The sequence below is a fragment of the Eumetopias jubatus genome, unplaced genomic scaffold, assembly GCF_037043125.1.
Source record: "Eumetopias jubatus isolate StellerSeaLion01/CBP00866 unplaced genomic scaffold, mEumJub1_p1.0 scaffold_6, whole genome shotgun sequence".
Classification (NCBI taxonomy): domain Eukaryota; kingdom Metazoa; phylum Chordata; class Mammalia; order Carnivora; family Otariidae; genus Eumetopias; species Eumetopias jubatus.
The window spans coordinates 130,372,238-130,399,012 of record NW_028274812.1 but is presented as its reverse complement, the minus strand read 5'-3'; the positions used below and the strand labels follow the sequence as shown (position 1 = coordinate 130,399,012).

General features: G+C 38.6%; 1 pseudogene; it reads right to left on the bottom strand.

The window, feature by feature from the left end:
* LOC114223882 (protein PIMREG pseudogene) overlaps nucleotides 1-24,716 on the bottom strand; it is a 120,850-nt pseudogene extending 96,134 nt beyond the window's left edge.
* Between the last annotated feature and the right edge of the window lie 2,059 nt (nucleotides 24,717-26,775).

Sequence of the window (26,775 nt, the reverse complement as noted above, 5' to 3'; positions counted from 1 at the left end):
GAAAATAAATTCTAATAACTTTTCTCCATCTCTTGCTCACGTGAGTTGAAAATGGTCTAAGCTACTAATAAAGCTTCCAAATTTCCATTTCTTCAGCAGAACTTGAATGCACCTGGAACTCTCTTTCAAGTTAATAGGAGCCCTAAATGTAAGCTGGCTATGCAAAGCGGCACAAAAAGTTGGCACTCCATCACAAGTGTTCTCCGTATGCGAGCCCGGTGTGGAAGGTGTGGTAGAGCAAGAGCAAGGTGTTAATGCTTAATGTTCAATTTCCTTCTTTCGTAGATTCAAACTGTACCCACATGGTCTCATAAAATGCTTAATTCAAATTTCTCTGAAATTGAAAAGGCAGGATTCTTAATTACCTTACTGTGTGGAAAAAACCTATAGAAACCCAAAGCAAATTATATTTTGGAAGTGAGGATGATGGATTACAAAGGTCAAGATTAGTATTTTTCTTCTTTCTTCAGGAAGAAAATATATATTCCAACAGTTTATTTACCCCAAAATCTTTAAAGAGCACTTTGGTTTGGTTGGTGTCTTTTTGCTTTTAGAAGTCTGACATATTTGTCATGCAACCCGCTAGCTACCTAACAGGTAGCTAGAGGTTGGTCCCATCGACAATAGCCTTCTTTTTCATCAAACTGTAAACTTTCCTTGCGGATAGAATTTCTAATTTCATGACTCCAAAACTAGGTGGGTCTTGGGCACACCCAAATTTTGAAACATTCTATAGCCTTCCAAATGCATCCCTATGATTATCACTATAGTTATTACTCATTCAGTATATTCCATAATGTCTTTATTAAGCACTTATCACATGCCAAGAATTGAGCTGGTTGATCACTTTACCCCCCAATGAGGGAGACAAAGGAAAATAAAAGAATGTTAGAAGTTTCAAAATGGACTATGGCAGCACAGTGGCAGACACAAGGCAATGATTTGTTTATGGGAATTAAAGTGTGGATTGGAATGTGTTTTCATTATGGAATCCATGTTAATCTTTGAGAATTTGGGTGCATTCATCTGGCTGAGAATCTACAGATGTCTGAGGAATTCGTGAAGTCTGGTCCACTTAAGAGTGTTTGGTCAACACTTTGGGTTTGGCAAATATTCTTAAGAAAACAAATGTCAAAGGATGAAAAGCATCTTATTTAGTAATTAAGATAGTTTTTATTTATAGGTGGATGGTAAAACTGCAGAGTCAAAGAAATAAAATGAGCGGGCAAGACTGTGGGTTTGTATAGGATGGTCAAGAGATAGCAAATGAGATAGGTGGCTAGACCAAAGACCCCCCCCCCCATTAGTCAAATTGCATAGAGCTTTGGCCATCATGTGAGGCAGATTTCTTTCCAAGTCTAAGTCTGTGCATTTGGTGCAGGGAAGGAGAAGAGAGAGTGGGGGGGAACCAGGGATAAAAGTGTAGGATAGGGGCACCTGGGTGGCTCAGTCGTTAAGCGTCTGCCTTCGGCTCAGGTCATGATCCCAGGGTCCTGGGATCGAGTCCCACATCGGGCTCCCTGCTCAGCGGGAAGCCTGCTTCTCCCTCTCCCACTCCCCCTGCTTGTGTTCCTGCTCTTGCTGTCTCTCTCTGTCAAATAAATAAATAAAATCTTAAAAAAAAAAAAGTGTAGGATAAACAAGACACCGTTTCTGGGAACATTGATTTTACCCAAAGATTGGAGATTTAAATGTTAACCAACAGCCTGATTCAGATAAAATATGAGACTTACCAACATTTTACACTTGACACAGTCTCCTTGGAGCAATTTGTTTAACCTGTCACCAACTTCCATCACACACATTTCACAGACAAACACACACTCTACTAGTCTAATTTCCGTGGCCACCAATGGAAAAGTGTGAGGTTTTTGGCAGAATAGTGGCATGGTCAATGGGATATCTTGGGAAGATTCATACGACTACTCACCACTATGATTAACTATGGAGACACGAGACTGGAAACAGAATGTGCAGGGAATTTGTCAGTAATATAAATATGAAATGAAACAGAACTATATATGAGAAGCAGTGAGTATAGCAGAAGAAGAACCCCTATGACACGGATTCAGATACTGGAGGCAGAGGCCAAAAAAAATTCAAAGTTCTGTGATTTGGGGCTTTGTTGCTTAAACCTTGCTAAACTCTTGAGAGACCACCAGGTTCCCAAGTTGCAAAACTGCGTTCAGTTTAATGCCCCACCTCTTTCTGGTTTATTTTCACTCTGGGATCTGCCTAGGAAAGTTGCATATGCTTCATTCATTGAGGTACATTTTGAAAAGTTGCTATGAGAGACCAGAACTCTGTTTTCTATGTCTGATAAGCAGAGCATCCTGAACCCACTGAGACTTCGTGTCTTGTTCTGTCAGCAACCTTGGCTCAAAGAGCAAGAGGGGACCTGTTTTGTTGCTCACTATAACACAGGAAGCTATTGGAGCACAGGAAGGAGATGTCATTTAGGCTCTCTGGGATCCAGGTTATTGAGGTTCTGGGTCACTCAGATGCCCAGAGATGCAGAGGCAAAGCCTGCATTCTGGACTGTTTCAGCTGTGAAGTTGTGTGCAACAACTTGCAACTTCCATAAAACTTTCAAAGGTGACACTTACGGGGTGCTGTTCAAGTTATCTTCCTGGGGGTAAATGCTATTCTTAATGTACAATTTCAATATGCAGTTCACAGTTATAAATAAAGTAACAAGGTTGAAAGAGAGAAGAGCACGGAGGGAGATGGAGATAACGAGAAGAAGAGATGCTTAAATGATCACATATTAATTTAATCAGAAAACTTCCCTGTAGTTAGAGGTCTCTAAATCTTCCATAGCTGCAATACTTTCTTCCTACCAACAAATTTAGCTTGGGTTTCTTGAAGTGTTTTCTGTAGAGCAGCAAGAAGCCACGTAAGCCAAAACCACAGTAAGCTCTTCCAACACATGACAGCTATTGGGGCTTTTTGGTGAAGAATGGTTGATATAATTAGGATCCATTTCTAGTTACTGGCATGCCAGGCCAGGGGCAGAGGGCACTTTTCTGAGTGGGGAGAGGAAAAGCCAAAGGCAACTATTAGAAGAGACTATTATACAATTTTGAGCTAACATATGGAATCAATAGCCTACATGAGCAGCTGTGCTTGGCTGTGGAAAAGCTTGAAATAGTGTAGTGGCACTGTAACCAATAAAAGGGATTATTGACTAAAGAGAAAGCGTGTGTATGGAGAGAGGGGATCCAAAGCAGGATTAAGAGATGCATTTATTCTCAAGCAAGAGAGTACTAGGAAACCGTGTCATGGTTTTCTTCCTGATTGACAGTAGAAACAGAGAAAACTGGAAAAAAGGTTTGAAACCAGGGCTATGTGGCTAATTTCTGACTCCAAGCTCACGAGTAGTGCAGAACACTGGCCCTTCCAGAAATCAAAAATAAGCATGACGAGGCTTTGCGAACACACTACCAAGCCTGGGTGCGTTCTACTATCCACCGGAAGTACTGAGATCTCTTAACATATCCTAAAGTTATACATGATGGGGAAAGAAAAACTGGAAGAACAGCAAGAACCTAGATTATCTAATAACAGAGTAATCTGTCTCCTTGGAACGCAGCGTGGACTACTGACACATTTCACTGTTGACAAAGAGAAAAATACCCTTATTGATGCTGCCAAAATACATTAGTTTTGCGTGTTTTATTTATTCACACGAACATTCATTTGGGAATCAAATAGCTTGGATTATATTCTCTATGTGTGCCATGACTTCTGATGGATGGTATCATTCCAAAGAGCTCACTCAATCCCTCCATTTTGCCATCTGTAAACTAGAAATAATAATACCTCTAAATAACCCGGCAAATTTACCAAGATGGCAAATACGAATATAAGAAGCTATGGAAAGCATTTTAAATTTTAGAAGGGAACTGACTATGCATTTCAAATATCATGTGTATTATTTCTAGGAATAATAATATATGTATGCACTGTCCTTCTATATTAAATAATGGCTATCTTTTTCTTTTTTTAATGGTGCTCTTTGGTCTTAATTAAAGTGTTCAAACTAATTTGCATTCTTTAGGCATAAAATCTGCTCCTGTCTAAGCTGAGATACAAATCATTTGCATGACTAATGACTGCCTGAGTGGGCTGTGCTGATTTAATAGTTGTTGTTTTTTGTTGCTTTTTCTGTGCGTATTGAGGGAGACTCATGCCATGTCAAGCCAAGAACCCTCACTCAAATGAGAATCACATTTTTTTACCAAATGAAGTGTTTTCCTCGCTCAAACAAGCAGGAAGCTCTGCACCTGTGTTTAAAAATGCTAAAACTCAGGGGTTGTAAGCACACTCGTGAGTGAAAGAATATTGCCCATGGTCCAGGGCAGTCTCGATCCTCTCCATCAATTTTCTGTTGGTTTCTTGCCTGAAGCCATCAGTGAGGAACCTCATAAGCCCGAAAAATACTAAACACCAGAGAATTGGTAAACAGGTTGTTAACAAATAATTGAAACTCCCATTTCCACTGCCCATTCGGCAACTTTGTTTGCACATAATTACTCCTCATTGTGCACCTCTGAGGCATGGACAGAGCACAGAGTATCCGCACAATTTTGTAGGTAATTAAAACATGGCCATCAAATCATAAATTACTAGAACAAAGGCTGAGAAGTCCAGGTCATGGCCAAGATTCTAATCCAGAGCTTCAGACTCATCCTTATCCTGCAAACACACTTTGTGCCTAGCTCTTTAGGGCCTTTACGGGATGCTAAATACTTTTCACCTTGGCTATTAGAGCTACGGATGCATTTACTCCTTGGAACAGTATTTGATCCTTTTTGATGTGATGTATGCATGATCTGCAGCCTATGACAATGAATGCATCTAAGGATAAGATTCACCTGAAAGGGTCCTGGCACTGGGAATTTGGAACAAAACAACCCAAGTGTTCGTCCAAGGATACAATAATAACACACCCACAAAAGGCCCATGCCGCATTACCGACCTCTTTCTTTGCTGTGAAAATACCTTATTTTTATGTAAAGAAGAGAAAGAGAGAAAGGGTTAAGCTTCAATAACTATTTACTCTGATTGGGGCACTTTGCAGTGGGTTTATAAAACTCCTACCTGTCCAACTTCATGGTTTTCCTGTGGGTCCTCAGTTCCTTTTGGACTCTCAGAGAACAACCATTAAGTGCAAAAATGTTTTGTAGCTATAAAAACACCTAATGCTAGAGACTGAATGTTTTTGTACCCCTCCAAATTCCTATGTTGAAACCTAATCCTCTATGTGATGATATTAGGAGGTGGGGCCTTTAGGAGGTAATTTGACCCTGAGGGCAGAGCCTTCATGAATGGGGTTAGTGCCTTTTCAAAGGGACCCCAGAAAGTTCCCTTGCCCCATCCGCAGTGTGAAGATACTGTAAAGAAGGCTGTCTATTCACTAGAAAAAGGACCCTTGTCATATACTGACTCTGCTGGTGTCTTGATCTTGAACTTCCCAGGCTTCAGAACTGTGAGAAATAAATGTCTTTTGTTTATAAACCACTTAATTTATGGTATTCTCTAATAGCTTCCCGAACAGACTAGGACATCTAGTACAACACAGGAACACAATGAAGTTTCATTCCTTCACACCAGTTCAGATCACTGAGGGGCCATCACGTCCCAATCACGGTGCTGGAACAAAATAATGAAACATACAGAAAGCATCCCTGCCCTCGAGGAGCTGATAGTCAGGTCGGGCTTGATCCGTAGCTGAGATGACGCTGACTATATTATATATGATTAATCTGCTTTGTTTTGTGTTTTTTATCGTGTAAACCAGCAACTTCTGAGCGGGATGCCTTTGAACACATCCTTTAAGCAATTACATTAAAATAGTAGTTTTTGATAAATAAATAAATACATACATACATAAAATGCTAGTTTTGGGTTTTTTTGTTTGTTTCTTGAAGAGTAGACTTTGGACACTTGATGAATATCTTACCTAATATTTTATCTAATATTTTTTTTCTTCCAGTGACTTTGATGTCCAAAGGAAGTGGGGATTGCTAAATTAAGTGGCTGCCATGAGCTTTGAGTCTTCCGCAAAGACTTCTCAGCCCATTCCAGACTACCTGGAGCTCTGACTCTAACTTCCTACAAGACTTCCTGCTTCTCTTCCTACTGAAATCCCAAATCTCTTGGAGTCAGAAACCTATGTATTGGTTTAACAAATATTTATCAGGTACTTTCTGTGTCACGTGCTATGCTGAGTTCTACGGAAACAGAAATGGACAAGGGAGCAGCTGACCCCAAAGGTGTTCCTGGTTTATAATTCTCTATAGTTTTTGTAGTGTTAGCACAAAGATCTCAGCTCAGTAATACTTGATAAACTGAGCTGCCCTTAATTAAAAACCTTTGTAATTCCAGAGTCGTGATATAACACAAGGAGGGGACATGGTGAGAGTCCTGAGGAAAAAATGATCTAGTTACTCCAGCACTTGAACTTGGAATAAAATCTTCAGCAAGGGATAAACACCAAAGGAGAGGATTTGGTCTCTAACTCTTGCCAGTCTCTGAGTTCCAAGATCAAAGAGTTACCCTGTTTGAAGCCCATATGTTGTACTTTCTTAACACTGTTAAGTGACAGAAGGGGGAAAACCTCATACACTTTAAGAGTAAATATACTTTTAAACATTTTAATTGTTCTCAGTGAAAACTGGATCCACTCTAATGATAAAGCATCATCATTTCACTGATCATTAAAGCATTTTATGAACATATGTAAAGTAAATAAGTTCCATCTTAAAGCTATATTAAAAGAAAATGAAAAGAACTATATAGAACCTCTTTCTTCAAGGACAACCATATTTTTACCTGTCCTTTTTCACTTATAGATTTAGCCATAAAGGTTTTTCTAGGGAGATGAAAATTATTTGTAATCTCACATAGTTTTGCATATTTAAAATACTTAAAATGCAAAGATAGTACATCTGTTGTTCCATATACATTAGAAAAACTGCCAAAAACACAAGAACATTAAAAACGAACAACATCAATAATTTCTTTGATGTTTGTTCTACTTACATTTCAACAGTGACAATAAAGTAGACCATGAGAGCTAATCAGAGTGGACCTTCCTAATCCCAGGCAACTAGGAGCAGTCTTATTATGGAAAGGTTACTATGACTTATTCCACAGTGTTCTTGAATTGAGGACTTTTAAAGCCACTCAGCCACTTTAAATGTGCTATATTGGTGTACCTCTCTGTGGGATTTCTGTAACAAAGTTAAGTATATCTTGAGTTCTATATAAAACACCACCCAGTTTCCATAGAAAAGTATTGAACAACTGATCAGAAGACTGATTACACATATGCACCAATTTGTTCACTCAGCAAATGGGTGATAGGATTACAAATATGAATAAGATATGGTCACTGATCTGAAAAGTGCAAAGATTAGTGGGCAACTGGTATGTGAATTGATAATTACTATGCAAGGTATTAATCTGTGTGGGAGCTCTACAAACCTGTAAAACAATCCTCACTGTGTAATATTGAATCTGAAACAATTTATTTGATGATATAGAATTTTCAGCAATATACTATCCTAATCAAATTTTCTTTTTTTGCAATACTTTAGGTGTTTTATTCATACAAATAATACATATCAGAGAGATACATGTAGTATCTTGAAAATTTTTATTTTATTTCACTTAATTCATGATTTTATTTTCCTTTATCATTTATCAAATCTCAGCTTAAATTGTTGTAGACTAAGGCTCTACCTGAGTATTTATACAATGTAATATTTAGCATTTCTTGGGCACCAACCATGTACAAGTCTATGTTTAAAATGGCTCCAGATACATTGATACAGAAAGAGGACCTTCTCTATTTTTTTAAAGATTTATTTATTCATTTGAGAGAGAGATATAGAGCAAGAGAGAACAAGCAGAAGGAGCAACAGAGGGAGAGGGAGAAGCAGGCTCCCCACTGAGCAGGAAGCCTGATGTGAGGCTCAATCTCTGGACCCCAGAATCATGCCCTGAGCCAAAGGCAGACACACAACCAGCTGAGCCACCCAGGTGCCCCACTTTCTCTCTATTTTTAAGAGTTCTTTTAACTGTAGGACATAAACCTGTTCACAAGATTACAGGTAAGCATGCTTGGGTGGCTCAATTGGCTAAGCGTCTGCCTTCCACTCAGGTCCTGATCACGGGGTCCTAGGATCAAGTCCCACATCAGGCTCCCTGCTCAGCTGGGAGTCTGCTTCTCCCTCTGCCTCTGCCCCCACTCATGCTTATGTGCATGTGCTCATGCACTCTCTCTCTCTCACAACCATAAATAAAATCTTAAAAAAAAACAGGATTATAGTTAAAGACATATGAACATATACATTTAATTTTGTTATCTTATGAAACTCGACTAAAATTATAGTAAAGGGATTGTTTTTTTAAAAGGACAAAAAGAATAGGAAATAACCAAAAGCAAAAATAAATAGATAAATAAGAAGATAGATAAATAGATACGGACATACATACATAAAAGCTGGAAAACTGAGGATGACTAATTTGACTTAGATCAACCTAAATCAAACCTAAGCCAGCAACAAGGAAAGCTAAGAACAAATAAAATTTACAGAACAGAATACCCAAACGTTTCAGGGATTTGGGATAGCAAGTACCTCTATAAATTTATAGAAATTGTTTTCAAATAAGGAGAAATGACTAAATGCTGCTTCAGAAGCAGTCCAGCCTCAAATACCACTCTCCCACCACATTTTGTCAGACTTCTCTCCCTCTTCTCAGCCTAACTGAACACTGGATATTTAGTCTCCAGAGTAGTTCTCTGTTTGGGTGAATAAGACACCATGATAGTGGATTTGATAGTTGACAGCTGAAAACATGGAGCCATAAGTGAATACAGACACACCAAATATGTGTCCCCCTCCCCCAAGAGGAGCAGCCAGGCCTGTATCATCCAGGCAGGAGTCTTCACTGAGGAATCTAAGACCCGAAGAGAGTGGCTCTCAAATTTGACAAGCTCCACCTGTATGATCACAGTTTCCAATTTAATCTTAATTTTTAAAGATATAAAAATAAATCATAAAGTTTAATAGACATTAGAGGAAAAACATTGACATAAAAGTAGTGACTGATACAAATAAGACAAAAACAACAATTTGGAGAAAATTAGGTTGTGCAAGAAGAAGAAATCTCTCCCCCCAAAAAAGCTATTGTTAATACCCCCAGAAAAATTCAAAAAGATATGGCATCTAAGGAAACAAGAACAGAATGCTATTAAGAAGAGACAATGAGAAAACAAACAAAAAAAGAACTCTCAGAAGTTTTACATGTCTATACAAAATTAGTCAAAAGAAAAAAATTCAATAAAAGGATTATAAGACAAAGAATTTGTATGAAGTAGAAAAAAAGGACAAAGAGATAGAAAATATGAGAATAAAAGACAAATATTAGAGAACCAGCTCAGGAAATCCCATATCACCAAAAACAAAGTTTCTAAACATGCAGAACAGAAAAAAAAAAAAAAAGGAAGGAAGGAGAAAATCATCAACAAGACAGTTAAATAATGTTTTCCAGAAGTCAATGGCACAAATTTTCTTGTTAAAAAAGCCTACAAAGTCCCTGGGACAAAGACTAAAAAAGAATAAACAATTTGATGTATTGCCATGAAATTATAACAGTAGAATAAAATAAAATACCAAAAACTACCAGAGAGGAAAAAATAAAAGGTCACACAAAAAGGATCAGAAATCAGAATGTCCTTGTAATTCTCCCAATGGTAGAATAGAAAGTAGAAAACAAAGCACAACGCTTTCCAAAATTCTGAAGAACGATTTCCAACCTAGAATTCTATACCCAGATAAATTATCCGTCACATATAGGGCAATATAAAATTTTTTCATGCATGGAAAGCTCAATAATTTACCTTCCATGCCCCTTTTCTGAAGAAACTGCTAAAGCTTATACTCTGATCAAATAAAGACAAAGGGACTAAGTCAAGAAAGAAAGGCCATGTGGTGGGGTGGTCATAGCGTGAGGTGGGACTTAGTATGCAAACCTGGGCAAATTGCTTTACCTCCATAAACTTAGATTTCCATTTCTATAAAACAGAGATAACAATAGATAACACAACATGCTCATTATGGAATAACCTGAGATACTGTATAGTACTCCTTAACTGAGTCAACATTTTGTTAATATTGATGATACACCCGTTTTCTTTTTCATAAGGCTCTCTTTTTAAAGTCCTTTGATGATTATTATTTTATTAGGAAAATTCCTCTAATGAGCATTATTTTACCCTTCAAAACCTGGTTTCAAGTTGAAATTATATCTCAATCTACCATACAATAGTATTCAAAAATGCTGTTGTATTAATGAATCTCTTGAAAGTATGTTCCTTCAGTGATGAGGGTCATTTATATGTTTTAAAAATATTGCACATGAATTTTATACATTAACTAGTTTTTGTTTTGTTTTGCTGTTATAATTCAAATCCATCCTGTTTTCAAGGACAAAGTCCCCAGGATGTATTGCATAACAAGACTCATACCAGCTTAGTTTTTTTCAATTTCTCTTTTTTACTGGAAATATTATGAAACAACATCATGCTCAGAGCTGAATACATGTTTCCGTTACCCTTCCTTTCTTTTTAATTTTTTCTGGAACCTACTTCAGCATATTAGAAATGAAAATGTAATAAAAAATATACAAAAGACAATGTGTTTTTCAGGGAAATTTAATCTATATGTTCTGATTCATTTCCAATTAGATCATCAAAAGTTACTTTATGGGAACCATTTTAAATCTAAGAAGACTCCTGTGCCATTTAAGCTTTATTTTATTTTTATTAAAAAGTGCACTCTCCGTTGCCTAATATAAATTCACCCTGAAGTCTGACACAAGCACCGTTCTGCTGCCCAAATGGGTTTTAAACCGGGCGGATGGTGTGAGCGCTCCCTCCTCAGGGAATTCCAGACCACAGTTTGCATTTCATGCTGGTACAAATTTCCCTCGGCGAGCAGTTTCATCTCACTTGATAAGTGAATGCCTTTTCCAAACATAGGAACTTAGAGCTAATTGTGAACTCCTTTTGTCTTTGTTTTGCCAGACACTTGAACGCAGACACATCCCTCATTCTCTGATAAACACCCGGTGTCACTCATTCCCTCTTCCGAGGTCAGGCGCACAGTTGCTGGTCTGGGGAGTTATTTGGGAGTTCCTTAAGACTCCTGCACAGTGCCCAGCCACTGGGAATGCTAAAGACCCCTGGTCTCTATCCAGATGCACCTTCCTCCAGTCCTCAGGGCGCTGGTTTTAGAATGCCAGCTACTCTGCTTCTTACTCCTCCCGGTTCCCAGGGGCTCATTAAGAAGAATCAGGATCTCCGAAGTTATTTGTAAATAAAGCAAAAGGCAGAATCCAGTAGTCCCACAGATTCTGCCTCTGGATATGGTGACATTCAAAGCACCGAACCACAGGGATTACAGTGCAGATGTGGAAAGGGATCTTTGGCTTCAGCACTAACTAGAGTCATCCACTCTCCCTGCTTCAGTTTCCCTCTTAGTAAAACTCCATACACGGTGTTCTCATTCTCTCTGTCTCATTTTTAATGACTTTATAATACTTTTAACATCATAATTATACTATTTCTGTGCTGCTTTGATGTTTGCTTCAAAAAACTTCTGTATTTATTATTACACTATAAGAGAATCTGGAAAACTGTCCATTTTCACTACAGGCTGGGCTCATCAGCATTTCATGTACTGAACATCTCCATCAAGTTATACTTTCGAATGTGTGAAGTACGATGATAATTGAGGAATTCCAAATATCGTCCACATCCTCACGTTATCAGAGTTTGTTCTGTTCAGTTTCATCACTGAGTATATCTTATCATATGCTAACTCTTTGAAAGTTCTTTGAAACCATAGAGGCTCTATGTGGTGATTCTCTCATGAAATAGAATTTTGGATTAGATTGATCTATTACTTTGTTGCCTCCATGATAACTGTAGTAATAACAATAGTGAGCTCACATTTGTGGGGTATTTACCACATCCCAGACATGGAGCTGAGCCGTTTACGTGCTTTATCTCCATGTATCTGTCACATATGCTGTGATGGTGACTCCTTTTTAACTTTCATGGAAGACAAAAACAAGTCCTGTAAAGTTAAGCCATCAGATAGTTTGGATTATTGTTCAGCAAATATTCTCGCCATCCCACCTGCAATGGACAGAATGTATGTCCCCTGCATATTGAAGTTGGGCCTGGCCTCAGGATTTGCTTTGGAACAGGGGAAACTAGGCTTGAAATGTGGCTGTCACAGGGAGCTTGTCCTGTTGGGCATCTGTCCAACCCAGGCATGCATTCATATGTCTTGCACGCTTACTAGGTGTCATGCACTGAGACAGTGCATCCACAGCTCTTTGTAGACGCTAACTTATTCAAGCCTGGCAACAGCCCCAATACACAGATGAGGAGATGAAGGCATACAAACATAGGGAACCCACTAGTTTATGTAACTGTTAAGTGGCAGAGCTGGCCTTAGTCTCAGGAAGTCTGGCTCCAGAGTAGACACATTTAATCACTACGTTGCTGCCCTTAGATTGTTTTTTTCCACATGCAAAAAGGCCTTGCAAGAAAACCGAGAGTTACTTTAAAAACGGGAGGGGAAAAAATAATAAGATGAAATCAGAGAGGGGGCAGATCATCAGAGACTCAATTCTAGGAAACAAACTGAGGGTTGCTGGAGGGGAGGTGGGTGGGAGGATGGGGTAACTGGGTGATGGGCATGAAGGAGGGCACGTGATGTGATGTGGTGGGTGTTGTATGCAACCGATGAATCACTGAACTCTACCTCTGAAACGGATAATACACTGTATGTTAATCAAATTTAAATAAAATAAAATTTAAATATATGTAAATACAAAAAATAAAATAAATAAAAACAGGACCAAAGTATAATGGGTTCAAGGCTGAATCTGACCCTTTTGACATGGAAGTCACTCTGAACCTCAACATTCTCATCAGTAAATGGTGATATTTACACTTCCCTGTACTGGGGGCTGTTTTGCAAAGTAATGGAGGTGATGCACAGACAAAGAAAATCCAGCACATACTAAATACCTTAGCTATTATTATGATACAAGTGTAATTTAATAAAGTCCTAGTGCAAAGCACTCTGCTCATGCAGAGACTTGCTCACGCTCCAGGACAAATCCTCCCCCCTTCCCCCATTTCATAGCTATAATCATATAACCAAATGCATGGAGCAGGTATCATTCTGTACTCCACTCTTAGATTTGTAAAAGGGCTTAACTCTTTTAGGAACTATTGAGAAATCTCACTGTGAATTTCCAATCTTTCTTTATATATCCATGGAAACTCGGTCGGCTCTTTTGGCAGCATTATCTGTGCCTTCAGCAGCCCATTAAAGACCAGCTAGTGTATCTGAAAGTTCTTTTACTCAATCAATGAGCTTGTTGCCATGGCAGGCTAACACGAGGTGCCATTGATGATGACTTGATTTCCTTTTGCATCTGAAGTGGAAAGGGAGAAGACAGACTAAATGAAATCCCATCCATCTTAATGAAATACAATTATATTCTCCTTATTAATCATTTAAGAATCAATATGTCTCTTCTTGGTGAACCTCACCAGAATTTGTCATTCCATGCCAGGCCTCAATACATCTTGTCTTGTAGTGATTTTTATAAGTTCAGTCACCTGTGTCCCAGGGTAAATAACAGTATTTTCTTGTACTGCAGAGAGAGGGCAGGAACGGCAATGACAGGGTGGATCGCAGAAACCCCCTCGGAATGTTAAGCAGCCCCCGGAATATTGCCTTCATGTGCATAATTTAAAAATGTACCTTGTTTTATTTTTAAATAGCACAAAGGAAAATGGATTACCTCAGAAAGAGGCTTATCTGAGTACCATTAAGAGAGAAAAACTCTTGGGTATTCTCACCCAGTGAGTGCTATAATCTTGCATAGGCTTATCCATTTATTATAAATATGCATACTGATAAATATATATATATATAGAGAGAGAGAGAAATGAGAAAGAATTTCTACAATATAATATACAGACTGTCACACTATACATATGATGCATCAATGTAGCATTTTCCTTTACTATATTCACCTATAAAAATTACTATTGTTGATACCTTCTTAATGTGGATTGTGAAGCTTTGCTCATCCTGTGGCTGCCTAATAGCCATTGTTTTATTAATGAGAACAAAGAAAAAAAGAAGTGAGAAAAGATATCAAGAAAACGCAGCAGAGACAGAAATTCAGCAGGCAGGGAAACAAGTGAGGAGAAATAAGCTGTTTTAAAAATTAAGTGGGTTGCATGAGTGAGAAATAAGTGGGTACGTGGTTCCTGTTTCACTAGGGGCTTTTTGCTATTCATGCTGACTTTAAGTATTCCTGAACCTTTATTAATGAGGAATTGTATAATCTGAATAATCTTCAGAATAGCTGGGAAGGACTCTGGGTTTTATATACAGGTGAAAAACACAGATTGAACACAGATTGGATATTTTTCACCTTTAGCGTACCTATGCTCTTTATATCTATTTTTATCTGCATTTTTACCTGTATCTATAGTCTTCACAGGACTAAATTCCTTTCCTTTTACGATTAAAAAAAAAAAAGCTACAGTAAAATAATCTCTTCTGTTTTCAAACTTGGAGCTTTATGTGAAAGATCTGAAAATAAACACCTCACAAAGAAACATCTTTGTGGCTGAGTGGCTCCTCAGAATCACCCTCCATGAACAATGTAAATGCAGCTGCCAGAGCATGACTCCAATGCCCCCGGAAGTCAATAAACTCCGAGGTCAGTGATTTTAAAAAGTAGCTCAAAAATCCCGAAGGATTGGTGCAGTTGGTTCAGTTACAGCTATTGGTCTTGAATACGTGACTTTTATGGGTCCCATACCAGTGACTCTAAAGGGTCCGTGAAATACTTCTCCTCCTTTCTCCTCTTCAGTCACTATTCCAATAGCACCCAAACTCACTGCCTAATGGCACTAAGCTAGAGAACATGAATCAGTAAGGGTGAACTAGTTCAATTGTACCATTAGTCCATTAGTGATCCGGATCAAGGACGAAATCCAAGAAACGTGTGACTAAAACAATGCAGAATGCCTCCAACCTTTTATTCCCCTTCTGTTGCCACCTTCCAACTTCCCTACAAAACATGGAGGTGTTCTGTCCTTCTCTGATTCTCCTGACTACAACTCCTGGCCTCAAAAATGCTCTTCTTTCATGGTTCTCTCTCAAATTCATGTTGATAATAGATATGTACTAGATAAGAAGAACAAATTTCATCTCAGGGGAAAAAAAAAGACATAAACTATAGGAGAAAAGAGTCTTGGAAGTGGTGCTGTGAGGTCTGTGCTCCCGCCCCTATGTTTGATGGACACCCACAGCTCTCCTCCAGGCTTGGATTTCTTTGAACAAAAAAGATACCAAAAAACTGAGTTCACCACAGCCTTCCTATTGGCAATCTACAGAAGTCTATAAAAGAGACTTGGAAGAATTTAGAAAAGGAGAAAAAAATGGCCTTAGAATTGAGTGATCCTAAGAGGAACAAATTTGGAGTCCCCTTATAAATGATTCCACTGGCTTTTATGGGGAGTGCTGTGCAAATATTTAGAGTTGGATTCAATCTCATCAATGGGTAGTGAAATGCAAAGCTTCAAAAACGAAAATTAATTTTTTAAAACATGTATTTTTGAAAAAAAAAAGCTCACTATGCATTATTCTCTTCAGTGGCTAATTTATCCTCCCATACCTCCTATGTGAATCCCTAATCCCTCAGTCATATGGTGAGACAAGAATATACCACCTTCTGAAAAACATCATGATTAGAGGGAAGGATCTTCTTGACAACTTCCCATAACCTGGACAGAAATGTTTTTTTGTTGCTGCCCTTAGTGGGGGTGGTTAGTGGCTAGTTCATTGTCTTGCACCAGCTACATGAGGCCAGAGACTGAAATTTGTTTACCTCTGTACCCAGCACCTGGCTAATAGTACATGCTGATGATTTAATTAACAAATAGCAAACTAGTCCATGTCAGGCATTAATGAGTACAGTCTCTACACAGTGGACATATCCATAATCAGCAACATTCTACACTCTAATGTGGGACAATCCATGTGTTAATTTTATTTTGTTTTTAGTATAGATACAGCTAGTCATAAAGTATTAAGATAAATCTAGATCTCCATTCCCAATTGACAAGAGAAAAAAGGAGAGATGTTCCGAAACTCCAGTATCCACCAAAAAAAAACAAAACAAAACAAAAAAATCTGAATCCGAGAGCTCTCTCTTTTATTCTCCGTAATCCCAAACTACTGAACTGCTTTATTTGCAGGGTTACAAGACTATGGCTGGGATCGCTTTGCCTTCTTCATGGTACTCGTCATTGCAACCAAAGAGCATGAATTTAACCTACAAACAAATGTGGTGGTGTTTTCCGATGGCCCCAAACAATGAAAGAGGCTTTACAATCGCAAGTGGTTGAATGTGGTTAAACAGGTCCTTGTTCATTGTCAGTTCCCTCTATTCTCAGGTTTTAGCACACATGCAAGTCTTCTTAATCCACAGCTCCAAAATCAAGGTCAGTGGGAGAAAATCCAATTGTTTAGGGTCAAAATAAAAATATTTTTCAAATGCCAAAGAAAGAGAACAGGGGTTTTCTGCTTTGATGTTAATACCATGCCTTTTGTAGTTTTCCTGTTTGTTTGTTTTCATCTTCCACTGTCAATAGGGCACCAGATTTTATAGGCAGCTTAACACAGAACAGATGTTGATTAAAAGAGATGTGGTTTTGAGCGTGACATAAAAATATCATTCTCTCTTGTCTAAATGCTACAGTCTTAATGGCTTTAATTTTTTTATTAACTGATACATAAAAGAACAATATGTATACATTTTATCTTAACTGAACCATACGCAGCTAAATAGCTGGATCATGAATAAGGCAAGAAAATTCACATTATAATATTTAAAAAACACAGAAAAAGAGAAGAAAAGACATTTTCTACTTGTGCAAATGGCATGTGTTTTCTGGCCAAGGCTCATGGCATTTTCATTTACTTTATAAATATAACCTGTTGATGGCAAAAATAACACTAAATGCATTTTTTAGAGTCATCTTTAAATATACTCTTAAGCAGGGTATTTCTTCTATTTTAATCAATGATGGCATTCCAAGAGCAACATTTGGAAACAATAAATCTGGAATAAATGCGACAAAGATAAAAGTAAAGTAGGAACTTGAAAGAGAAAAAGAAAAGAGAAAAGCTCCAATGACTTTATACACACCTTTATGCAAGGATTAAAGAGAGGTTGTATTTGGCACTGTTGACCATTCAGGTGCTAGAGGCATTTCCAAGTGACTGAGCCAAGAAAATAATGCAGTCCTACTTCAGCTGATACAGGCTTGAAAGCTTTTATGAGTAGATGAGGCAAGATACCTGACCTCAGTGGTCCATGACACCAAAATAAATGGATGTGGAAAGCAAATTTTGCACACTTGGAACCAGAAATCCTGCAAAAGCCATAGCAAAGTGCCTAGTGATCAATATACTTGCAAGGCCTGACATGAAACCATATGCCACATACGTTGAAATGTTCTTCTAAACTCGGATCAGAAAAGAACGTAACATTGACTCTCATCTTTTTTGTGTGTTGTGAAACCACATCTGGTTTTTTTAGATTTGTTGGATAGAAGATAGCTTATTTCAAATAGTTAAAGCAGAATCAATGCCAAAATGACCAATTCAGATGAATCTTAGTTTAATAATTCCATTCTATCAGTTTTCTACTTAGAGTATGAAAAAAATTGCAATCCACAAGATTCTGGCATAATTCTTTCCATTTGCCTGGTCCTTACTGTAGATACTTTATTTAAAATGACAAGAAGGAAAGATTATATGTAATATTCATCCTAAAGCAATAAACTGTGGTAAATAGTGTACTTGGGAACATGCTCTCACGTTTCAAGGTAGGATCCAAAAGTTCTAGCTTTGAGATGTGTGGAGCAAAGCCATATTTCAAAGGGCCTTGCAGACTATATATATAGATGTGTTTACACACACACACACACACACACATTTTTTTTTTTTTAGTCAAGGAAGAAATATAGTCTATTTAAAGGAAGAAATAGAGTCTCTTTAAGTTATTTTGGATATATCCTTCAAGTTATTTAAGATCTTAGTTTTCTTTTTTTCTGGAACACTGGAGATAATTATAATCACTATATTTTTGGTTTTCATTTATTGAAAAAATCAATCTTTCCTTTCAAAATGAAATTGAAATGACAAAAATAAAGCATAACCTTCTCTGTGCCTCAAACTCTATCAAGAACTGTAAAACACCACTACAAATATTCCATTGCCATTAGCATGCCATGATTCACATGCTAGAGGATCAAGAGAATGCGAAGACTCGCTGCAGACTGGGAGAAAATAACTGCAAAGATATATCTGAGAAAAGACTGTTATCCAAAAAAATATAAAGAACTTTTAAAACTCAACAATAAGTACACAATAAAAAAAAAAACTGATTAAAGACGAGCAAAAGTCCTGCGCAAGACATCTCACCGAGGAAGATACGCAGATGGCAAACAAGTATATGAAAAGATGCTCGACATCATATGGCATTAGGGGGTTACAAACTAAAATGGCAATGAGGTATCACTACACATCTATTAGAATGACTAAATCCAAAACACTGACCAAACCCCATGCCGGTCAGGGTGTAGAGCAACAGAAACTCTCACTCACTGCTGGTGAGAACACAAAATGGGACGGTATCCTTCGGAAGACAATTCGGCAGATTCTTACAAAACTAAACACACTCTTACCATGTAATAGAGCAGTCATGCTCTCTGGAATTTACCCAAATGAGTTGAAAATTTATGTCCACACGAAAATCTGCACACAGATGTTTACAGCAGCTTTATTCATAATTCTCAAAACTTGGAAGCCACCAAGATATCCTTCAGTAAGTGAATGGATCAATAAACTGGGCTATATCCAAAAAAAATGGAATATTTTCAGCACTACAAGGAAATGAAAAGACACAGAGGATACTTAAATGTCTCTTACTAAATGAAGAAAACCAGTCTGAAGATGCTAGATATTGTATAATTCCAACTATACGACACTTGGGGAAAGGCAAAAAAGATCAGTGGTGGCCAGGGTTCGGGGAAAGGGAGGGATGAATAGAAGATTCTCAGGGCAGTGAAACTGTACCATGTGATACTATAACGGTAGATGTACACCATTATACACTTATCAAAACCTGTAGAATATATGACACCAAGAGTGAATGCTAACGTAAACTGTGGACTTTGGGTGATTATGATGTGTTAATAGAGTTTCATTGATTGCAATAAATGTAGCATTCTGGTGTGGGATTTTGACAGTGAGGGAGGCTGGGTCACGAGTATATGGGAACTCTGTATTTTTTGCTTCAATTTTCTGTGAACCCAAACTACTCTAAAAAAAATAAAATGTACTAAAAAATGTTAGGGGGAATGGTGTACAGATGATTGTAAGTGGTTATAGCAGCTTGTCATCTCAATTTTGATGAAAGATTTACAATTTTATTGTGTTGCATCACAAATAGAACAATGACTTACGTTTCTTAACATGGTTAGCTGATTCCATGCACTTTTGACAGTTCCAAAAAATAGTTTCTCTATATCAACTGGTGCAAAATGTTTTCATTGTGTATGACCACCATGAGTCAGTCCCTAACTATGAACCCTAACTATCCAGAAGAAATAGCTAATAACAACTTTGCATAAGTGGAAAAATAGTGCTGTATTTTCTCATATAAAGGACTTATAGAGTCCTCTTGAAGTTTTAACCAGTTGTTGTAACTGAACTTTCATAGATAGAGATTCAGAGCTGCTGCTGCCAGAAACTGCACAAAGGAAAGAAAAAAGGAAGACATCGGAGAGGAAGTACATAGACTTTGGCAAGTTAGAGAGTCACAAAACATTGTTGCAGAAAGGACTCTGGGAGAGACGCTGAGATCCTCCGTGAAGCTGCCTTTACAGCACTTGGAATTTCCTTCAGAGGATTCATAGAACACTAGAAACTACAGTGGGAAATTTCATTTGCATCTGAATTTGTAAAGGTTAGGGAGAAGAGGTTCCCTTGCTATTAGAAATCTCAAAAGAGTCCATGATAACCTCAAGCTGGTTAGAAGCTACTGAGATCCTTGCTGCTCCCGATTTGCAGAAGCATCCTAGAGACAGGATAAATACACCCAAAGTCACTAGTGTTTATATTGGTATTTAAAAAGGTTGTTGTCTTTTTCATAATCCGAGTAACTGATAAAATGTTTGAAGAATAACAGGAGAATAATACGAGCTTAAATATTATAGACATATTATTTGGATATATGGTACCCACTCTTTTTTTAACAAATACAATACTGCCCAGAAAATATTTTCGATAATGTGAATCCATTTGGTGTAAATATTAAATTCTCAAAATTGTTGCTAGAGCCTGAATATTTATGTCTCTCCCAAAGTCACACATAGAAATCTAATCCCCAACGTGATGGTATTTGGGGGGGGGCATCTTTGGGAGGTAATTAGGTCATGAAGGTGGAGCCTTCATAAATGGGCTTAGTGCTCCCCTACCCCTTCTGCCATGTGAGGACACAGCCAGAAAACAGCCATCCATGAACCAGAAAGTGTGTCCTTACCAGACATCAAATCTCCCAGTGACTTTATCCTAGACCCTCCAGCCTCTGGAACTGTAAGAAATAAATTTCTGTTGTTTATAAGCCACCCAGTGTATAATATTTTTGTTATAGCAGCCCAAAAGGACTAAGACACACATATTCTTCATTCCTCAGTTATCAGACTGTTTTTCCTCCATAAATACAGAATGCTCCGTGAGTGTAATAAAGTCACATAGATGATAACATTTAAGAGCCATCAAACATTCCTTATGCCATAGCCCACCTGCCACAGTGCTTCCAGGATTCCCATTTCCCCTTTAATATTCCAAATGAGTTAGGTAGTATGTTTCAGTTTGTTCTTTGAAATACAAATTTCCTGAAATTCTTCAGGACAAAGAATTTTCCTATCAAGTGCATTTAAGAAACCCCCATTTGAAGATTCCTAGCATATGTACCTATATTAAAGGCCCTAATAATATCTGTGGTCAAGATATTTCACAAAGCTTAACTGAGTTTAACCCATCATTTCATAAACCTATTCAAACCTTATATTTATTTATTTTTTAACGAAATGCCTAATGCAGGGGTGCCTGAATGGCTCAGTCGGTTAAGCCACTGACTCTTGATTTCAGCTCAGGTGATGATCTCAGGGTCCTGGGATTAAGCCCCTGGACCACCAGCTCCCTGCTCAGCGGGGAGTCCGCCTCTCCCTCTCCCTCTGCCCCACCCCCCACTCTAGCACAAGCTCTCTCTCTCAAATAAATAAATAAATAAAATCTTTAAAAAAAAGAAATGCCTAACATAATTTGAAAAACGATGAATTAAGGAACAAAAAGATCCCGATAAAATGCAGCCATTTTATCTGGAAGAGGGATACTATAAATTATCCTAGCTATGAATACTTTTTAAAAGTCACAAAGTAAGACACTGCGGGGAAGGGTCCCTGAGGGGAAAGAAATCAGAAAAGGAAGTTTAGTCCTTTGCATGCTAGATATTCATCATGAGTACTTCTCACAGCAGCCTGGGATGAGACGTGTGGACAGTGATTCCCATGGAGATTTGAAAGGGCAGAAACACGTCCGGTGGGATGTATGAATATGCACAACCCCATGCCTACATCCTCATGGTCCAATTTAGGAGCACAGTTGTGGGACCTGGAACCTTGCATTTAAAGAAGCACCCCAGGGACTTAGAAGTTAAGTGGTAGGTTGACAAGCTTTGAGAAACATTTGAGGATGAAGTAGAGAGAGAGAGAGAGAGAGAGAAAAGGAAGGATAGAGAAGGAATAGCAAGAACTGAGAAGAGCTGCCTTATTTCTACTACTGCTCAGAAAGTTCACGCATAAAACGTTTCCTGAGCTCAAAGGAGTTGATTCTGGGTCGCTTGCCTTTGTCTGTCCAGTTCCTACCTGGCTGCAGTACACTCTTTATTCCAGCCTCAGTCCTAGGCGATCTTTCCAAGATGATACAAAAGCTCTCGCACGACCTGGTTTATTGTTACCAATATTTTCATTTAAGCACTTTGATCAATACCCGACAAGTCTATTAAAGCATACAAATGCTTTCTCAGGGAGACCCATGAAAGCCCCCCCCCACTCCTTTTTTAAAACTTATTTTTTTATTATTTTTTAAAGAAACACAACTTTTCCAAATTTGTGCGTCCTTCTGATTCTGGTTTTAGAAAGGAAATGAAATTTGTCACGCCACCATACATCATTTCCCTCACAGTACAATGTCCCATCTGTGTGTCAAGTACAAAAGAAAAGCATTTTGTGAAAAATTGCTAAAGAAGTAATGATTTTTGTCCTCAACTCTTTGTTTTGCCTTTCAATAAAGAAGGCGACATGTGCCACAAATGATGTATTATTGTTTAGGTACGAGCCCAGTAACACAGTGCATAAGCAAAACCATGTTTCACAGCAGAGAAACTATAGTTTACTGCCCCTATGGCTCTGATGAGAATATAATGTTCTACCGTTTATAAATGCTTTGAGGTCAATACATGATTTGCTTCAGCTTGTTCATCCAATGAGCAGGGGATCCAAAAATATATCAAGCTTTTAGACAGCCCCCTGGAAGCTGGGCTGAGGCAGCCGTGATGGAAAGGTTCCTTGGAAGCCCCTCTGTCAGCTGGAGATGAGATAATTAGATCCAGGTAATACATTGGAGCCCCAACAGGGAGCCGCCAAGCAAACATGTCATCTTTATGGGCCTTTCTTGTCCTGCACAGTGACTGTGGCCTCAGACAGTAAAGCATCGAGGGATTCGTCGATGCCCAACAATGCCCTGCTGTCACTCAGTCACCCTCATTATCTAGGGGACACTTCCACCTGCAGAAGCCCACGAAAACCAAAAACGAACCCTCAGGAGAGGCTCTTTTTAATTATTTTTCTTCATTTCTCTGCTATTTTTTTTTCCTTTTTTTTCCTTTTTTTCCCCTTAACAATATACCTTTAGTAATATATTTTATTTGAGACTTTTTTTAAGATTGATTTATTTATTTGAGAGCGAGAGAGCATGCACACAGGTGAGAGGGGGGAGGGGCAGAGGGAAAAAATCCTCAAGGAGATCCTGCTGTGCGTGGAGCCCAACTCAGGGCTCGATCCCAGGACGCTGAGATCATGACTTGAGCCGAAATCAAGAATCGGATGCTTGGGGCGCCTGGGTGGCTCAGTTGGTTGATCCACTGCCTTCGGCTCAGGTCATGATCCTGGAGTCTCGGGATCGAGTCCCGCATCAGGCTCCCCGCTATCAGCGGGGAGTCTGCTTCTCCCTCTGACCCTACCCCCTCTCATGCTCCCTCTCTCTATCTCATTCTCTCTCTCAAATAAATAAATAAAATCTTTAAAAAAAAAAAAAAGAATCGGATGTTTAACCGACTGAACCACCCAGGTGCCCTGAGACTGTTTAATGCAAAGAGTCCATATCTTACTTAACATGGTTCTCACTTTGGGGATGCTCTTTGAACTACAGACAACTCCCTGAATTACATTCAAGAAACCATGTTTCCCTTTCACCATGATTTCAGTTGTTAGTCATTGTCATTCCCTGTCTTCATGTTATTCATACAACAGATTCTTATTGAGGGACTAGAATTAGGTCAGGCACAGTGCTAAGCTGTGCGGAAACAGAAATAAGACGAACACACTGGACCACAGTCACATTGAAGGAGATTTTACGGTCATATTTTGTAAATAAGAAATTGATTACATTTACTATGAAAGAAAAGTACATGGTGCTTGCCAAGAAAGATTATAATAGGGGTACTTCATTTCTTTGAGGGGGCAGGGGCTGTTTTTCTGAGGACATGATCTCAGACAGAAACCTCACATTTAAAGAGTAAGATTTAAGTGAAGGAGGAGGGAATGATAGTCCATGCACAGGGGGAACTCCATTTAACAGAGATAAAACCATATGCAAAGGCACAGAGGTAGGAAAGGCTACCACCATCACCAGCATCATCACCACCACCATCACCACTGTCAGCACTACCAGCAGCATCACCACCACCGGCATCATCACCACCACCATCACCACCAGCAGCAGCATCACCACCACCAACACTACTGTCAGCATCACCACCACCATCACCACTGTCAGCACTACCAGCAGCATCACCACCACCGGCATCATCACCACCACCATCACCACCAGCAGCAGCATCACCACCACCAACACTACTGTCAGCATCACCACCACCATCACCACTGTCAGCACCACCAGCAGCATCACCACCACTATCACCACTGTCACCACCACTGGTATCATCACCACCACCATCACCACCAGCAGCAGCACCACCACCACCATCATCACTGTCAACACCACCAGCAGCATCACCACCATTATCACCACCGTCACCACAACCAGCAGCATCACCACCACCATCACCACTGTCAGCACCACCAGCAGCATCACCACCACAATCACCACCAGCAGCAGCATCTCCACCACTGGCATCACTAACATCATTATCAACATTACACTAGAGCTACTAGGGGCCATGTTATGCACTTTACAGAAATCACCTCTAATGCCTAGCATAATCTTGAAAAAGAGGTACTACTATTTCCAGCTCAAAAATAAGGATAATATATGTCTTCTTATTTTTGTAACCTGCATAAATCAGCTTGATGATGAATGTCTGATTCTGTATTTTAACCAAATCAACGTGATTCCAAACTCTACGAGCTCATGGTATTAATGGACATATGAGTGCAACAGGTTACTAACACTGCTTTCAAATGGATATTGTTGCATTTTAAAATCTCAAATGCCAACCAGTGTTGCATCTTCAAAGATACTGACTTAAGCTCTTCATTATAATCATTTGATTTGAAAGTTTCTATACACTTTTTCAAAAACCAAATATAAGGAGGAGTTTGATACCACTCAATAAAAATAAACACACATGAGTTGGAAATTATGATTTGTAAAACTTGAAATTATAAGCAAAATGGGGTAAAAGTGCCAAATACGCCTCAATAATTGAACATTCAAACACATAAACTTGCACAAAGAGGATTTTGAAAATGACATATTATTTACAATCTTAAGCAGGCAGGATATTATCTATCATATATAATGGTAATTTTTTATTTATTTTTCATCTGATAAGAACTGGAAGGGGAAGTGACTTATTTGTGATCATTTCATTTAATGATTCATAACAATTTCTTGATCACTTACCACGTCTAGACACTAAGTTATACTGTAGGCTGAAGTTACTGAAGTAACTAGGGTAAGTTCCCTGCACCTGAAAAGTTTACCGTCTATTACAGGGACAAGATTAATTCGCACACATTCTTTATGATGTGGTATTAGGGTGACTTTGCAGCATGCTGTAGGAACAGAATTAAGGAGCCCCTGAGAAGCTAATCAGGAGAAGAGAAGGAATATCACAGCCAAGCAAAGAGACTAATTTAGGTGTGGATGCAAGGACATGCATAGACCTTGAGGAATGGAAGCAGTTTGGTGCATTAGAACATAAAACAAAAAGAGGGCAATGACAGCACAGACAGCAGGAGCCTGAATACGGAAAGTTGTAGATGCCATGGTAAGTTGCTTAGACTCCGCAATGGCAGACACTGGATAGTTCAGCATGGAAGTGGACAGGCCATTTCTGTTCCTTTAGTAAGTAGAGGAGAAGAGGGTAGTGGTGTAGAGCAGAGGTCGGATTTGAAGAAGGCTAGCCTGAAGTCATGCTGCCTAATTCAGATCCTGGTTCAATCACCCAGGTGCAGAATAAGAGCAGTGAGAGTGGAAATGAAGACGGGATGACACATTGACAGAAGATAGAGAGATAATGTCAGTAGAGTTCAAGATTTTCATTTGGGTGAATGAGGGTGGTGCTTGAATTAAAGAAGGAATAGAGGAAAAGAAGCATATTGAAGAGCAAGGACATAAAGTGTTGGTGGGCATTTATATCTTATGGATTTGGGATGCATAAAGGACTTCCAAAAATACACAAGGAGGCAACTGGCATTGTGAATATTAGTCAAATATTGGTGGGAGAGCCAAGTTATATAGAGAGCTCTTGATTCCATCTGTTACTCATTCTGATACAATTTACTGACCTTCTAGGATCCCTGAGTTTCCTCTAAGCTGCTTTTTCAGGGGTGGGATGAGAGAGACACCTAATAAGACAATAGAAATCATATAATGAAATTTTCTTTCAGCCCTTCCCCATATTAAAGACTGGATAATAAATAACTGAATGTCTCTGTGTTTGGCTCACAGTGATTGTATTTTAGAACAGGGGCAGGGCTTATAGAATAGTTGATTAATAGTCAAATATAAATAGATAAATCTATGCAAAACCTGATTAAATACTCTTTGGACAGTCCCAAGCCTTCCAGACATTTGGAGTTATACAACCTTTTAAAAATAAAATAAAATAGCTGGAGTCACCATTCCATGCACAGTGGGAGAATTAATGTTCTTTCCAAGGTTAGAGTCGATGGCTCAAAGCAATAAAGCATAGTGGTTTAAAAGCAAGTTTCCAGAGTCAGATTGTGTTTGAATCTATAATATGCCATTTACAGCTGTGTAATTTAAATAAGTT